We start from the raw sequence: 17515 nt of genomic DNA, 5'->3' as shown, positions 1-17515 counted from the left end.
AACCATTTCCCTGGCATCAATGCATCCAGCAGGTCTGTCTTACTTTCCTGTGAGCTCTAACAGAGGCAGCATTGTGGAATGGCATTGGGGGGCAAAAAACCCACAGAGATAAACAAGGAGGAAAAGACCAACAAAAGTAGCTGAAAGTTAATACAGGGATATCACCTAGTTGAATTGAATTAACTCTTGTTTCTGTGTGGGTCAGCTAGGGAGCTCTGTGTATAGGTAAGGATTTAAGGCTCCAACAAGACTACGGCTAAAAGCCAAAGAGGAACAGAAGCCTCCACAACAGAAAGCCCCCGGCACAACCCCCCCAGGCCCACCAAAAAAACCCCCAAAAAACAAAATGAAGAGGAAAAAGTGGAGCCATGTGGACTGGATACAAAATCTGAAGGCAGAGATGTTGGATTTGCATTCTTCTACCACTCTTAAAATGGTAACCTTATTTGATAGAGTCCTTTCTTCTACTGCTCCCATTACATAATTTAGCTGATGCTATGTCAGATGGGGGTATTACATGAGAATATAGTAATTATACACATTTAATATCATAAATGAACTTTCTGTTGGTGTTTCTGCAGCTGTAATTTAATTCTTAGTTCACTTCTGCATTGTATATCACAAAACCAAATATGGAGAATGAGGAGACAGATAAGTGACTCCGCTATTCACTCTTCCTGGCTGACTGTACAATGCCTCAGCTGTTTCCTTTTCCAGCACTGTTCCTTGCAAATAACTTAAACTCTGCTAAAAATGAAGTGAGCGACAAGCAGGATACACCAAACACCACATTTGGCAGAAAGCTGGGTGACACATGAAAACCTGTCAAAGAAGTTATATTAGTAAAACCGAAAGAAACCCCAAGTGGCAAAATGGTTGGCTCTGGGACATAGTAGTGGTATACAATCTCTTTAAAAAAAAAAAAAAAAAGGAAAAATCTCTAAGACAGTGGTATGAATCCAGGAAAAAGAAATAGTAAAAACATCATTGTCACCTTACAAATTTACAACAGCCTACCACGTTTGAAGGCTGTTAATAGTCTCTGTACCATTTCTTGTTCAAAAGTCAGACACAAAACCCTACCATCACAGCTAGGACTATTTGCATTCTTAAACTGAAAGTTTCAAAACCTATTGTTGGTATTGAAGTCTAAAGGCACTGAAGCTGGTGCCTTCAGTAAGTGAAGCAAGGAGACATATTCCCAATTCATTTACTCAATCCTTTCCCTATTTCTGCACATAAAATATGTGTATTTTTCAGTATATTTCAAGGTTTTTTTGTGATTATGAACATGTACTGGTAGATATCATCAAGACATGAACACATTTACTTGGGGACTGTCAGGAGCTGCAAGAGTGAGGCTACTTCACAGGGAAGGTGAGCTGGGAGCCCCCAGCACATCTGGGCAGTAATCCCCCTGACCAGGGTGCAGGGGAGCAGAGCAAGGCAGTGGAGGCAACAGGTACCATTGACAGGTCAGTGTCATCAAAAAAAGGCAAGGTAACCTCAGAGAAATGTCCAAGGTCAGTCCAGCAAAGCCAAAAGGAAATTTGGTGTCAGCAGATAACAGGACTGGAACCAGTTACACCTGCGATGCAGCTCAGGCAAGCCCAGCCCTGAGCACTGATAGGACTCCTGAACCAAAGAGAACATGGGATGCGGAGGTCATTCCAGGGAGCTGAGCCTATGGCTGCTCTCAGCGCCACACCAGGGACCTACTGTAGAATGATTTGGAAAGTTTCTATTTATTCTGTTAGCACGGGTGGATAACAAAACACTGTCTTGTATATTATTGGACAATACTTCTCAGCTAACCATGATATATGACTTCAGTACAAGAGTTTAATTACACATTTGTCCTAGTGTAGTCTCACAAAAAAATCTTTGTGGTTTGTCCTCACTGATGGAGGATACAAAAGGGCTCTGGGGATTTCTGTTCCATACGTGAACCAAAGAGGAATAGTGAAGGCATCACCGTGACTTGAGAAGAGCAGAAGACACAGAGATATTAAATATCCACTTACAAACCTGTATGCTCAGGAGTGCTACACCACACAGGAATGAGGTCCATCCCACTGCAAAACATGTATGGAAGCATGTAAGGCTTCCGTACATATAGTAACAAAGCAGTAACAACCCTTCAAAAGTCATAATTACAATAACGTTTTTTTGTTACCTCAAAGTCTTTCCCTTTCTTTTAGTTTTTGACCTTTCTCTGTACTTTCTCTTCCATAACTGGAAATGTAAAAATGGTCAAATTCATCCTACAGCAATCCCTGCTATACAGTAAATTGAAAGAACTGGAAATTGTCAGAAAACAAAACATGTTATTGTTATGATATTCTGATACAAGAGAGGACAGCTGGCCTTTCAAAAGTGGTTTCCAGTTACTTTAGGATCACTTGTCTTAGATCACTTAGATCACTTAGATCCTAAGGATCACTTAGGATCACTAGGGAATACACACTATAGATGGATAATTTTGGAATGTATGATGAGTTTAAATAAGCAGTTGATTTCTAAACATCACACCACCGCAAACACTGAAATGTGTTCACTGTGAGTTTCCAGTCCCTACAGAAGGTAATTAATCTTAATGTCGTAGACTTACACCATCTCTAATTTAATGATACACCTTCTGTAACAAACAAATATTTAATTTCTTGAATTTTATTTCTGAGATGCCTTTCTTTTCCTCTTCCTCACTGCTAATATGCAACACCAGTTGGTTTAATATGCACAAAATACAGGACTTCTATGGGATACATGAGAATAAAGATTAAATCAATCTGAGCACTTCTGCTGTTAAAGAAAGAGTAAATTAAGAGAAAAAGCCTCCAAGATTGCATGAAATTGGCTTGATGATTTCAAAGCCCTAATTACGTCTGGATAGTAAGTCTACAAAGCACATACAGTACAGAAAAAGAACTCCCAGCTTTTTGATGGAAGTAACATCCTTTGAGTGACTAATGCTTATTGTATAATTAGGTTACATGAAACCCTTACTGACCATCAGAGTAACGATCACTTTTACCTCCTTTTTTGAGAAGAATTTGTGCTTATATAAAATACCACCTAAATTAACGTATATAAGGAAGTAATCCATCCTTGTTTCCTTGTAGCCTGAACACAGGATTGTGTTTTATTCTTTAATGTTAATACTTGGACTCAATTCTATGGGAAAAATAATCCCAGATTTTCTTCAATGTCTGATATTAATTTTCTTGAAACAGAATTATACATCTCGAAATTTTATTACTGTTTTAACTAAAACTTGGAGCACACAATAATTTAATATGTGATTAAATCTACGAGATTATTCTAAAATAAACAAACATTATTTCCATATAATATAGTTCCGTGAAATACTATAAAAGTTGATAAAATGAGAATTTTCTCAATCACAAGGTCCAAAACTAAATTTACCTGCACATATGGCTTAGTTCCCACTGAGAAATGATCTTTGGATATGTAACTGAGGGGAGTTACTTTTTACATTTCATATAAACAATAGTTTACTTCTCTGTATCCTCTTTTTTTAAAACTATTAAATTGACAAAAATCAGCCACCTATTTAAATTGGCACCACCCTTGGCATTAATGAGTAGGTCTCAGTTGATGATAATGAGATCTTAAACAGTTAGTTCATCTTCAACACCTATTTATCTACAATGGAATGCCTAAACCAAAATTCCTAATTTGCAAGTCAAGTAAAGTTAAAAGTGATTGTTTTATCTCAGCCTTCACATTGGGACTTATTTTTCCATATCTTTTGGCCCTTGTTTGGATGAATTTTTTTCAGCAACTGATCACAAGATAGACACAAGACATAGTTTTAAACTTGCACCTTTGGCCGCATAAAGAGCCAAAACTGAAACTAAGGTTCAGTTTTGGCTCTTTATCTACAGCAACTACCTGAAGAATATGTACTTGAGAAATCAGAACCTATTTCTGTTCTCTTTTAACTATGGTCTTTACACAAAGCAAACTTACATCATCCCTTTTTGTTCTGGATTTGTATGAAGAGATGATAAGAATTTTCTCACACTTTGCATAAATTAAAATACAGAGCAAAATGCTGGAGCTGTAGGATTGTGGTAGGATTACTGCCTTACTGCAGTTAGAGAAGTGAGCTTTTCTAAGTAAACAAAAGACCTTAACCTGAGAGAAATCATCTGTATGAAAGAAAGAAATTCCCTAGTCACAAAGATCTCTAATGCTCATTTGTTAGGGATTATGAAAACCTCAGAAAATGTATCTAAAAATAAGAGGCACCATTTAGAAAGAAAATCCACTTTATTTCACATTTCTGCAATGCCGTAACAATTCAGGTATTTCATTAAGTCTTCTGTTTATCAGCAATCAGCTTACATTTCTGGTGTCTGGTGTAGTTATTATTACCAGTGTGTTGTGCGTTCTTTATATTGTAGATAGACAATGTAGCACTTATCTTCAGAACAGAAGTTTTTATATGAAAATTAAAAATGTGTGAGGCAGTCATTTTTTTACCTGTCATATGAGAATGGGAATAGGCTTAGTGAGAAACAAAAGGCTTGCTGTTGAAGACATTATATGCTGTTGCTTCCAACCAAAAAAATCCTGGTATCTCTTTCATGCCACCAGTTCTTAGTAATCAAAGAACATTTCAAGAGGCACAGAGCAGAGATCTTTTTTCATATGGGTGGATTTACTTAGAAGATTTTTGCTCTATATTCCAAAGCACTCCAATAATCTTTGAAAGTCTGCAAGGTTTAGCTGAATGACTCAGTTAAAGAGAATGGACTTTAATCTAAAGAAATGAAGAAAAGAAATCAAATAACTAAGCATTTGGTCTTTAATTAATTGGTCTGTTCAGCTTCTTAAAATTTCACTGGAGTCCTCATGAATCGAACTGTGAAATTTTGGAGTGCAAATGTGAAGATGTCATCATAACTGACATGTCCATTCCCACACAGCTTTCAGTTCAAAATGTTAGAAGATTTGTCTTGGTAAATATGGTACCTACAAAAAAAAAAAAAAAAAAGACTTTCTGTTGCATATCTTCCATACATATATTCAACATGGTAATTTGGCTAGGTTAGAGTGAGTAGTTAGGGATTTTTCTAATTTTACAGGGAAAATCACAGAGAGACTTAACTAAACAATAAGTGAACGTTTTATGACCCCTGAACCATTTTCCAGCTTTTGAGTACTCTTATTTCTTTGTTTCCATCATTACTCTTTAAAAGTAGTTGAATAGGGAAGACAGACGAAAAAAAATGTGAATAATACCAAGTAATGTTCATAAGAAGCTTACAAAGGTGGGAATAATAATTTAATCTGTAAAATTAAGGTTCTATTGCAGATAATTTGTATATAGGCAAAAGAATGAAAAAAAAATGGCCTTATGAAAAATCCTGACTCTTTGAAAACAAATGGAAATTTTTGCAATTGGCAGCAGGGCATCCAAGAACACTTTCTCGCTGAAGTACGGGAAGCATGAATCTTTTGGAAGTTGATGTATATTTCTGGAAATACCTAAACCAACCTTCAGTATACCTGCAAGGGAGCTTCAGGTCATGACATATTCCAAAACAAATCTTATAAAATCCACAATACATACCATCTCTAGATAACTATCTTCCCATTTCTTCCTACTATTAATGCTTCCCTGAAGCGAGACAGAGTGGTGAATTAGTCGTGATGGCCATTAACTGAAGGCAAAAAAATCTATTTCTTTCCATTTGAGTTACCACCCGGATTCTGCTTGTTGAAAAGCAGAGACATCAGCATCAGAATAGTGGAGAGATACAGACATAAAGAATAGTGGAGAGATGCAGCCATAATTCATAGGATTACCCAGGGTATTTCCTAAAGCTGCTGTTCCTAGAGCTGGACATTAGATTGGAGAACTTCAGCAATAAATACAAAGCGGCAGTTTGAGGAGGGAGAATCTTATACTCCTCCTGATACGTCACCGATGATACTGAGCTAGATGGGCCATAGGCTTGAAGTAGCCTTGATGTCTGTGACCCTCATTTACAAACTATTTGCTGGCTCATCAGAAGATGGAGAGTGAAACCTGCCTCACAAATATTAAAACCATATACATATAAACATATACATATACATATAAAAATATGTAGCTAAAATTTTGTATGATTTTTTTTCTAAAAGCCTGCATTGTTCATATTGGCATCACCTTATACAACTTATACCCAAGTAAGGAGAAAAAAAGAGAGCAACCATACCACACGACTGCCTGAAAAAGAATAATGTTTTTTAAGTTGGCTGCTCGTTAAGTTCTTATTTGTCTGTGTTTCTGTGCATTGTATTGATGTGTCACTTTTCAAGGAGTAATTACAGAGGCAGGAAGTTATTGCTCTTTTCTGACACCAATATATATTGGTAAATTTTGCTTCAAGGAGTGTTCAGTGGTGACAGCTTTACCACAACTACAGGGAGATCAAAATTGAAGAAAGAGGGTGGGAAAAAAAAAGAGAAGAAACCAGCTACTTTAAAAAACGTTGTGTGGTAACCACATGAGTTATAAAACAGACGATATGATGGGAGGGCAGGTTGGAACATAAAGAAGTCTTACAGTGAATTGCCCTTTCAAAACAGGGTGGTCCCAGTGGGATGAAAAGTTAGTAATCTAAACTATACCTTACTATAGAAATGGCTCAAGCTTTAAATAAGCTCTTGTCTTAGTCATCAATTAAATCATAAAACCACTAAGTAAACTAATTGATGTCTTTGTCAAATAGGAATTTAATTATAAAGCTTTAATCTTGGCAATGCCACTTGAAAAGAAACTTTAAACTGTGACCAGAAGTATATATGTTCTTACCCTTCCCACTTACTAATAACACTTCCCTTACTTAAAGAGTTTCCTTTTCTTAAGTAATTTGCACATTTGACCTTTTATCCGTTTTTGTGTGCACTTTAGAGAAATATGCACTTACCTGAGGTTGTTCCAAAACTCATGGAAGTCAAGAGAAGTTTTTCCATGAGTATATTACTGGTTTAGTACGGAGTCAAGTAAAATTCTGGATTTCTGACAAGAGAGAAAATAAAGAACAATAATAAATATTCTTTGTGGCCCATGTAGGTATAGAAATACTTTTTTTTGGTCACATTTCTCTCAACCCTAAAAAGTCTTCATAAAAGGGTCATCCTTTTGTGACATGTATGGGGTAACCTTGACAGTATCCATTATCATTATTATCCGGTATCATTATTTATATGACTATATTATATATTTACTCAATAAAACCCCAGGCAACATATTGTTATGTGTTACAATATATTAATAATATATTGATTGCTAATAATTAACAACTAATGTATTATTTAAATATTAATATTCTATTACATAATTTCAATTTTTAAATGTTATTTGTATTATTTATTGTTTTTACTTCTAAATAAACACATAAAGTTATTAGAAAGGCAAAAATCCAAACTAATGGTGCTTTTTCTTGAAAGGTATACTCCTAAGCATAGTAAAGTTTGGCTATGTCAAAATGCCAGTGTTCCTACAGTTCCAAATAGAGCTGTGTAAATTATTCATGTTTGCAGATCAATATCCAAATCAAAGAAAACATTTCTATCAGGGAAAGACATCAGTGCAAGAGTACACTCCAAATCAAGTGGAGACCATGTCCATAGCAAAGGTTTTCCCCTTTTGGTCTTTCAAGCTTCTTACAAGAAAACAGCATTGCTACAGCCTGAAAGAGAAGCAATCTTCTCACTTTTAGATAAAGGTGGTGTAGGGAGGTGTAATTGCTGGCGCTGAGAAGGAGCTGCCGCAGTCTCCTCTGTTACAAGGAGCTGGCTGATTTCAATCTGTGTCCAAGGGACCTGGGCAGCACAGCACAGGCCTGAAGGCCATGATTGATGTGTAGCACGGCACGGCACAGCACAGCCTGCACCTGCTCATGTTAGCTGTGCTGTGGAGCACTCTCTCCTCTGTGGTCAGGAACACTACAGCAGCTCCCATGGCACAGTGTGGCGATATTCATTCAGATCATGCCCAGAGATTGTGTAGGTTGCTCAGCTCTGCAGAGCATCAAAGTGCGGACGTGTACCATTATTCCCACGGAGCAAATAAAATTCAAATTTTCCACCACTAATCATAGCCAGAAATCAATTTATCTGTTTAATTCCTCTGAAGCTTTATAATACCCTCTAGACTTTCCTGATTTAGGAGCTTGTGGTGAAGAGTTAGGGAAAATGCTCTTTTTGTTTACTGTAGAAACTCTCAAGCTACAGACCCCAAAATTGAGCAAGGAAGAGATAAGAAATAGCTTGAGGTAAAAATTTTACGGGGACATCCACTTTATTAAAGATATTATTCCTGTCATTTGAAACCTCTTTTAAAAAATTGTTCAATTTGAATAAGCTTCACTCAACAGTTTTGGATGAAAAAATAGTACAAGAACACAGCAGTTTTCTCTTTTTCTGAAAAACGTTAATAGTTAAAATATTCACCCAGTATCCTAGAAACAAGATTCAGTTCACTCTTCAGCTTATGGAGTAAATCTGTCTCTTTCTTTCCTTGAGAAAACTCCCTAGCAAGCACTATAAAAGGTGTTCTGGCCTCTACTGCAACTATGTCCTATTTAGTTTAAATACAGATTAAGGACTGGAATCCATATGCTTCATTAAACTTGGTAAATGGACATTTTTCTTTAAAACCACCAGATAAAAGTATCCTTTCCACTTTTTTCAGTAATTATTTATTTTGAATAAAGTGCAACCACTCTTGTCCCAAGTCAGGATTGTTCTATTTCTATAGTCAGTATCTAGGAAAAGGTCAGTGTCGTTATATGATAAAAGATACAGTTCAAAATTTCATCAAGCAACAGAATTAATGTGTGTTCAACAGTTTTGTCTTCTTTCTTTCCTGCTCTTCCTCTCTTCCCACTTTACCTCTTATATACCATTGTGGGATTAAACGAAATGTTTACATAAAGCAGAAAAAATTGGGTCTACTGCTGAAAAAGAAATCAGTTAATTGAAAAATCAGTTTACACATCTCTAGGCCTGTTTTTCAAATGATGAAATCAAGGTAAAAAATCCATATTGGTAAACATTACACAAACACAGAAACAGTTATATCTTTTCCAAATGTTGTTGTCTGAAAGTGTTCAGCTGCTCATAAAAGAATATGTAAGCAAGAGGAAATTTTCCCTACATATATCTTTACTTGCATAAAATGGGGATTAAAATATGGTTGTAGTTACTGTATACATAATACATACTCTACACCAGCATCTTTTTCCCACGCTGACTGTCCTGTTTATGAAAATCAGAGGGTGAAAAGTAAAACCAGCATAGCTTCCCCAAGATCCCCATCCTCAAAGCACAGACTCTCTGTGACTCAAAAGAATGAAGATCTCAAAACATCTTTGATATTCCTGTGCCTTTGAAGTTTTGGGCAATGACTATGTGGCCATTCCATATCAATGAATAATGGCCTTGACCTGACTTGGACTCCAGATAGGCATGTTTCTTCTTTGGCACGTTTGTCTGAAAACATGAAATTTCGATGTTTAATGTATCATTTATAGTTTGAGATGTTGGAAGTCTGTCACAGAACATTTTTTATTTCAGATATGAATACTTCCTCTGCTATAAATCACATATTCAATAAGATTTGTAATCCAAATTTCATGTTTCCTCTTTCAGTTTTATACCATGTGTATTTATCACCTATCCATCATATTCTATTTGTGCTCTGCACTGACAACTTGATTTTGCGTCCTCATTTACTTCGGATGTTATGGGTGTTTCCCTTCAACTCAATATATATGAACTTATGCCGTTGGTTAAATATTACACAAAGTTGTAGCTTTAACTGATAAATTCTGAGAACAAATCTTATCTTCTACTTTGATTCCTTATATAACACAACTGAATCTGTCAGGTCTGCAATTATCTAGGGTTTTGTTTTGGGTTTTTTTTTTTGGCCATTTCTTTCTTCACTTCCTAGCATTTAGATTTATAGAGAGACTTTGCCAGTATGTGTAATATTTTCTTTTTCATAAAGTACAATTATTTAGGCATTTTTTTTTCTGGAATATTATTATAAAGTATTTTTCAGGCACATAACTGGAAGAAAGAAAAAGAAAGATAGTAAATATCTGTTGTAATTCCTTAAAAAGCACAAGTGTATTAATTAGATATTTTTTAATATCCTATCTGGTTTTAAACTCTTGGTTTGTAAACTTATTTTTAGAAGAAGTAGTTTTCAAGCATTTATCATCATAGTGTACCTCAGTAGTAGTTTGCTTTATCAGAGCAGAATGTCTATATAGAAATCTTGCAAATTTGAATTGATTGGCTTTTAAAATTAGAATATTTACTATAACAAATGCTCTATGTAAAAAATAACATTTCATAATCTGTGAAATTATTTAGTTACATTTTTTCTTCTTATTACAGCAAAGTAATTTTAAAAACATAAAACTAGTTTCTGTCACTCTCCTGTCAAGAGCTAAGTCAGAGCTGTTTACAAAATCCTTTTATAGTCTATTAAAATTCATTTTCTTGTGGAAGTAACATACATAAGTATTTTTCAGGTAGACAGGCAGAGAACTGTTCTTCTGAACATTCTACAAAAAACTTTTTGGCTGGCTCATGACCCAAACACAGAGAATTTGGTTTTGGTTTAGAGACTAAACAACCATATTACAAGTTACTGTAAATTTTCCCAGAAGAGAAAGAAACAACAGATGTTTTCAGAGCCATCCCTAAGGACTTTGAGGCAAAGGAAGGGTTTCTTTCACAAATACATTAGCACGCAGTTGCATTCACATAATATGCATTGACTCCATTGTTAATTCAATATTTTGTTTATTTTCAATTCATTTATGCCACCATAACTATGAGCAAAAAGCCTCTTACATTTTTAACATGGAAAAATGAGAAAGGAGCACTAAAATCCATTAAAGTGATTGGATTTGATGGTAAAGTAAAACCAAAACTATGATATATAAAGCTATATAAACTATATAAATATAGTTGTTTATCTAACTAAACCCCAAGACATAGAATCATAGAAATATTTAGGTTGGAAAAGGCCCTTAAGATCATCAAGTCCAACCATTAACCTCACACTGCCAAGTCCACCACTAAATCATGACCCTAAATGCCACATCTACATGTTTTAAATACCTCGAGGAATGGTGACTCAACCACTTCCCTGGGCAGCCTGTTCCAGTGCCTGACAATCCTTTTGTTGAAATTTTTCCTAATATCCAATCTAAAGCTCCCCTGCTGCAACTTGAGGCCATTTCCTCTTGTCCTATCACTTGTTACTTAGGAAAAAAGATCGACACCCACCTCACTACAATCTCCTTTCAGGTAGTTCTAGAGAGCAATAAGGGGATGTGTATATGTAAATTTGTATATATAATATGTGCATATATGAGCTACTTATATATACATGATGAATAAGTGTTTTTTATTTTTTTACATTTAAGCAGCAATCTTTCCACAAATATCAGTTCCTTGTTGCTTCTACTCTTTATTATTTTTTCAACACTCTCTATTATTTTTTTCAACTCTGCTATGCGAAAGTCTTTAAAAGTTAGAAAAATATGTGCCATGTTATTTGTCATAGATACAATTTTATCATTTATACATTAAAAAGAGAATAGAAAATCTAGGAACAAAGGTAATATAATGAAGATGCTGTTGTGATTTGGCAGTACACATGGCAATATACATTTAGTATTTCATTACCTAAACCTGTTGGTTGACAGAGAAGATTTTGAAAATAAATTAAAGTCTGTTTTTTTCCTGATTTCAATGGACACATATGACCTGGTATTTGTGAAAATCCAGCATGACTGTATACTTTATTCAGCTACCAACATCTTTATCCAATTAAGAAAATAAATATAGACACTGGTAAGTTCTATAGTGCTTTTCTATTCTTGAAAGATTTTCTGGATATTTCTCCTTTCTAGCATAAAATACCACTGGTAAATTTTACATGAAAATATTTAAGCAAAGCTTAATGAGAACTTGCAATTTGGGCTATATAATGCCTTACCTACAAACATTTTACCAAATGTAACATAAACCATTACTGGGACAAATAATTTACAAATAAACTCTGAGTTCAAAGAAAACTAAAATTTCTGGTTTATGGCACTCTTCCAAAGCTGTGGAAAAAGGTTTCAACCTTATTGATGGAAATCTAAGAAATCAGTTGGAAACAACTGTGTTAGTTTTCAAGATGCTGTCTTTCACATGTTTTATTTAATGAGCTTTGGAGATCATAGAAAATCTGATGTTGCCCTCACTGGGGTGGGTGAAAGCTTAAATACTCTAAACTGAGAGTGACATCCAAGCTCATCATAGCTTTGTGGAAGGAAATAAGTCTATTTCTTATACATGGCTCGGTACTTTGTGTATGGCTGAGACCTAACACAGGACTTCTTGTTTGCAAACCTGTCTGTATCTTATCTGCTGTTAGTGCCATCACTAAGCCTCCCAGTAATTGTGTTTGTTAATTATTTTAAGATTATATTCCCACATTTAAATTATTTACTTGACATTTTAAATCTCATTTGGTTACTCTTAGTCCCATTTTTTATACTTTCATATTGCTATTATGTCATTGTTCCCTTTGCATTTGCTTCCTGTTCCCAGTTCTGGTCCACACCCTCTTTAGTTTAACGCTGTTTGCAAAGCTAATAAAAGTGCTGTTTACCATTTCTCTTAGACAATTAATGAGACTGTTAAATAGTACATTGCAGCTTCCTTACTCCTTCATGTCAGATCTCAGATCTAATCGTTCAGAATGTGTGTGTGTTGTAGCTTTTCTGTTTGTTCCTCTTTGGGTGGTTTGCTTTTCATGAAACTGCTTTTATACCCAGGTAAATATGATTAATTATACTGGTAAAAGTTTTTGACAAACTATCAAATGACCTAGCAAAATCTAAGGTGAGGCGAACAAATTTTTTTACACTTAGTTACTTTATAAGTAGGTGAGGGAAGCATATTATTTGACCATTAGTTAATTTATAACTTTAAAACCAATGACTGCTTGAAAACAGTAATCTTTGGATTGCCATTGCTTAATTATATTAGAATTCCACCACCCAGTTTTCCTAAGTCTGCTTTCTTTTGCAGACTGTGTTACTACTGAGCAGAGTCCTTGTTGCAATTTCTTTGCACCACACATTTTCAGAGACCTAAAGCATTCCAAAGCTAAATAGGATATGATGGCTTAGAGAATTGGTGATGAGTGTTTCGCTCCAGCATATTATTCCATACACCAGTTCATAGTAAGAGCATCTGGAGTCAGAGAATCTTATAATTAATTGCAGACAAAGTACAGTATGATACAAATTCAGCTCCTTCAAGAAGAATGCATATGCGAAAACACAATTTGTACAATTTTTTTAATAATATTTCATATATCTGTTTTTTTCACATTTTTGTTCTTCCAGAAGGAGATAATACTTTAAGTCTTAATTATTTTAACTGTGAGAATTGCTTAGTTTTACTTTGTGCAAGACAAGATACAAATTTAAAATGGTGTCTGACTGTGACACTAGATGGAGCTATGTCTTTGAAAAGAATCAACTCTATTGGAAATTCAACTTTTGTTCCATGTGTATTCTACTGAAAATTATCATATAAGAGAAAAAGAAAATAAAAAAGGGAAAGGAATAAAGAGAAAAAAAAATCAAGATAAGAAACCAAACAAGTAATACAGTTATTTAAATTATTATGAAAATGAGACCAGAATAATTTTAAATGAATATATATAGGATGACTTTTTCAATACACAGAACTTTTTCCACAGTGGTAATTTTTATCAAAGCACTGTTGAGTACTTAACCTCTGAATAAACCTTGGCAACCTTTAAATAAAATGAAATTAGTTAACATCTAGTTGCTTTGTAAAAAATGATGCAGTAGTACTACATTGTGCTACTTGTTTATTATTCCTCTGCTCATCACAGATATTGCAACAAGGAATATTGAACATTGTAGTTCGTATTTTGATCCCACCGGCAACGTGCTTCAATCGTGCAGCTACTACTCCTTGAAAGTTAACAACTCAGCATCTAACTTCTCCATGCACACAATTGTAGGCATCTGGTTTTCAAAAGATAAAATGATGTGGAAACACATCATCTAAAGGTAGTTCCAATTAGAACCAAAACCTGTGAGTGTTTGTGGATGGAACTTTTCTTACAAGAGGTTACTAGAGTTTGTTAATTAAAAATAATTAAGCAGGATTCTTTGTATTAAGGTTCAAAACAAGTTCTGTGGATTTATGGATCCATGGAAGGAATGAGTTTAGTGAGACTCATGTAAAATTTTCCGTAGGATGCTTGAGTTTTACAAGATCTTGTCAGAAGCGTAAGAACAGAAATAGGAAAACTGGCTAGGAAACAAAAAGTAAGTACACACAGTTAGATTAGCTTTCCCATGGATTACACAGATCTTTTTTTTTTTCTTTTTTTGAGTTTCCAAAAAAAGCTTTCCACAAGCTGTGCCAGATGTCTTTCTCCAGTGCCACATCACCACTCTTTGAAACCACTGAATAGCAAGACCACTCTTGGCTAGCACTGAGTGCTACAGTCTTTTTCAAAACAAACAGAAAAGATAAGGAAATCTGTAGCTCATTTCTTTACATTCTAGCCAAAAACAGATTTCCAAAGTTACCAGTATGTGGCTAGACTGTCAAACCCTAAGGTGTGCAGTGTAGTGAAATGCCCTGATTTTCATGAAGAATGTTTTTTCCTTTCTGAAATGTCCAAATATATCTCCTGTGCATCTTCCCCATGCTTTGCTATTTTCAAATAGGGACAAAGTCCTCACTGCATTGCATTGGAAACCCTTTTGTTTGATGGTGTATTTAATTGTCCATCTTTGTGGTTACTTCAGGTAGGTAAAAGGACATACTTGAGAAGGACTTGGGGTTATTGGCACATGAAAAAATGGACATGAATCAGCAATATCCGCTTGCAGTCCAGAAATGCAATCATATCATGGGCTGCATAAAAAGGAGCATGGCCAGCAGGTTGAGGGAAGTGATTCTTCTCCTCTTCTCTGCTCTGGTGAGACCCCACCTGGATTACTGCATCCAGGTCTGAGGTTCCTAGTACAAGAAAGATGTGGGCCTGTTGGAGGGCCAGAGGATGGCCACGAAAATGGTCAGAGGGCTGGCACCTCTCCTAGGAAGAAAGGCTGAGAGAGTTGGGGTTGTTCAGCCTGGAGAAGAAAAGACTCTGGGGAGAGCTTGTTGCAGACTTTTAGTACTTAAAGGGGGCTTATAAGAAAGATGGGGACAAACTTTTTAGCAGGGTCTGTTGTGATGGGGCAAGGAGTAATGGATTTAAACTGAAGGAAGGTAGATTCAGACTAGATATACAGGAGAAATTTTTTCCAATGAGGGTGGTGAAATACTGGAACAGGATGCCCAAAGAGGTGATACATGAGCCTGGAAACATTCAAGGTCAGGTTGGATGGAGCTGTGAGCACCCTGATCTAGTGGAAGATGTCACTGATGATGTCAGGGATGATAGGGATGGACTAGATGATCTTTAAAGGTCCCTTCCAACCCAAACCATTCTGTGATTCTATTATTCTAAGTACCTAAGTTTTTAGTTTAGTTACAATGGCAATCCATTGTGGGCATATGATAGCTCTTGGTCCATGCATTAGGATTATTAGATGATTAAACCGTTCCCTTGAAGAGAGTTCTGCTGTGGGAAAGACGAGAGATGAAGTATAGGTTAGGAGTGGGCCTGCTGGGAAGTAGTTCTGAGGAGAAGGATCTGGGGGTCCTGGTAGACAGTAAATTATCCAAGAGCCAACAATGTGCCCTTGTTGCCAAAAAGGACAATGGAATCTTGGGCTGCATAGGGAAGAGTGTGGCCAGTACTGCGTCCAGTTTTGGGCTCCCCAGTTCAAGAGTGACAGGGAACTGCTGGAGCGGGTCCAGCAAAAGGCAACTAAGATGATTGAGGGACTGGAGCATCTCCCTTATGAGGAAAGGCTGAAAGAGCTGGGACTCTTTAGCCTGGAGAAGAGAAGGCTGAGGGGAGACCTTATTATGGCATACAAGTATCTAAAGGGTGGGTTGAAGGAGGACGGTGCCAGACTCTTTTCATTGGTTCCCAGTGACAGGACGAGGAGCAACAGGCACAAGCTGGAACATAGGAAGTTCCATTCAAATACACGGAAAAACTTCTTTACAGAGAGGGTGACAGAGCACTGGAACAGGCTGCCCAGGGAGGTTGTGGAGTCCCCTTCTCTGGAGATTTTCAAGACTCGCCTGGATGCAGTCCTGAGTAACGTGCTCTAGGCAATCCTGCTTTAGCAGGGCAGTTGGACTAGATGATCTCTAGAGGTCCCTTCCAACTCTGAAGTTTCTGTGTGATTCTGTGAAGCTCAGTTAGTGGGCTTGGTGAACACACCTCAAAAGTCCATTTAATCCATTTTAGTATATTTGCACAGTATATAATCTTTTGAAAACAGAACAAAACAAAACTTATTTCTCTGAAGAGCATAGATTTCAGCTGGAAATTCTTATCAAATATTAGAATAATTATAGATTTGGCTTTTTTGTATATACTATATTATGAAAATACATAATTTTTCTTTAATATCAGTTTTATGCCATTCTGTCTTCTATGGACAGAAGAGAGTGAACAATAGTAGTAATAACAATAATACCAACAATAGCAGACATTAGAGCCCTGCCTAGTCAATATATTACAACTGTTTGTATGTTCTAAGTTTTTGAAAAAGCACCAGAGGGGTGGACTGGAAAATTTACAGTGATGACATTCATAATGCAATGCTCTAGGCAAATGATTAAGGATAAAATTTCAGAGTAAAACAAAATATGCTAAAATATTTATGAAAGAAAAAACTCCACAGAGTTTGATGGAGTCTGTTCTGAACACTGCAAGCCTTCATTGCTATGGAAATCACGAAGTTACTTCTAGAATACACTATTGCCTTCTCTGGTGTATGCTAGTATGAGACACAGAGAAAGGCTCTCCATCTTGCTTCCGAATGAATTATGGCTAGCCAAGTTATTTGGAAAAATAAGGACAAACTCTAAGTAAATGCTGCAGTCCATGAATAACATGTAGGGAGAGGGAATTTTTAAAAGCTGGAAGACAAATTTAAATTTCACAAATAACTATCACTCAAGTTTGGTGTCTCACATGACCTGTCCTATTTCAATATTCATGAATAGAAATTATTAAATAACTTTGTAAACTTAAAGCAGCATTAAAAACTGTTCACATCCCTGACAGTTGTACTGAAAGCATAATGCATGCTACTGACACTGTTCTGCATGTATAAACTGATTACATTTATTTGTATTAGTCTGGGTTGCTAAAGGTGATTTGAAGTTACAATACAAATTGATTTTAGGGACTGTTCTGTGCACTTCAGTTTTAGGAGTGATCTTGATTTTGGTTAGTACTTGTTAGCAGATTTTTGGAAGGTATCCTATTGGAAGTTGAAAGGAAAAAAAAGAAAGA

This window comes from Chroicocephalus ridibundus, chromosome 1 (assembly GCF_963924245.1).
Source record: "Chroicocephalus ridibundus chromosome 1, bChrRid1.1, whole genome shotgun sequence".
Lineage (NCBI taxonomy): Eukaryota > Metazoa > Chordata > Aves > Charadriiformes > Laridae > Chroicocephalus > Chroicocephalus ridibundus.
The sequence above is the reverse complement of the archived record's forward strand: the minus strand, read 5'-3'. Positions refer to the sequence as shown.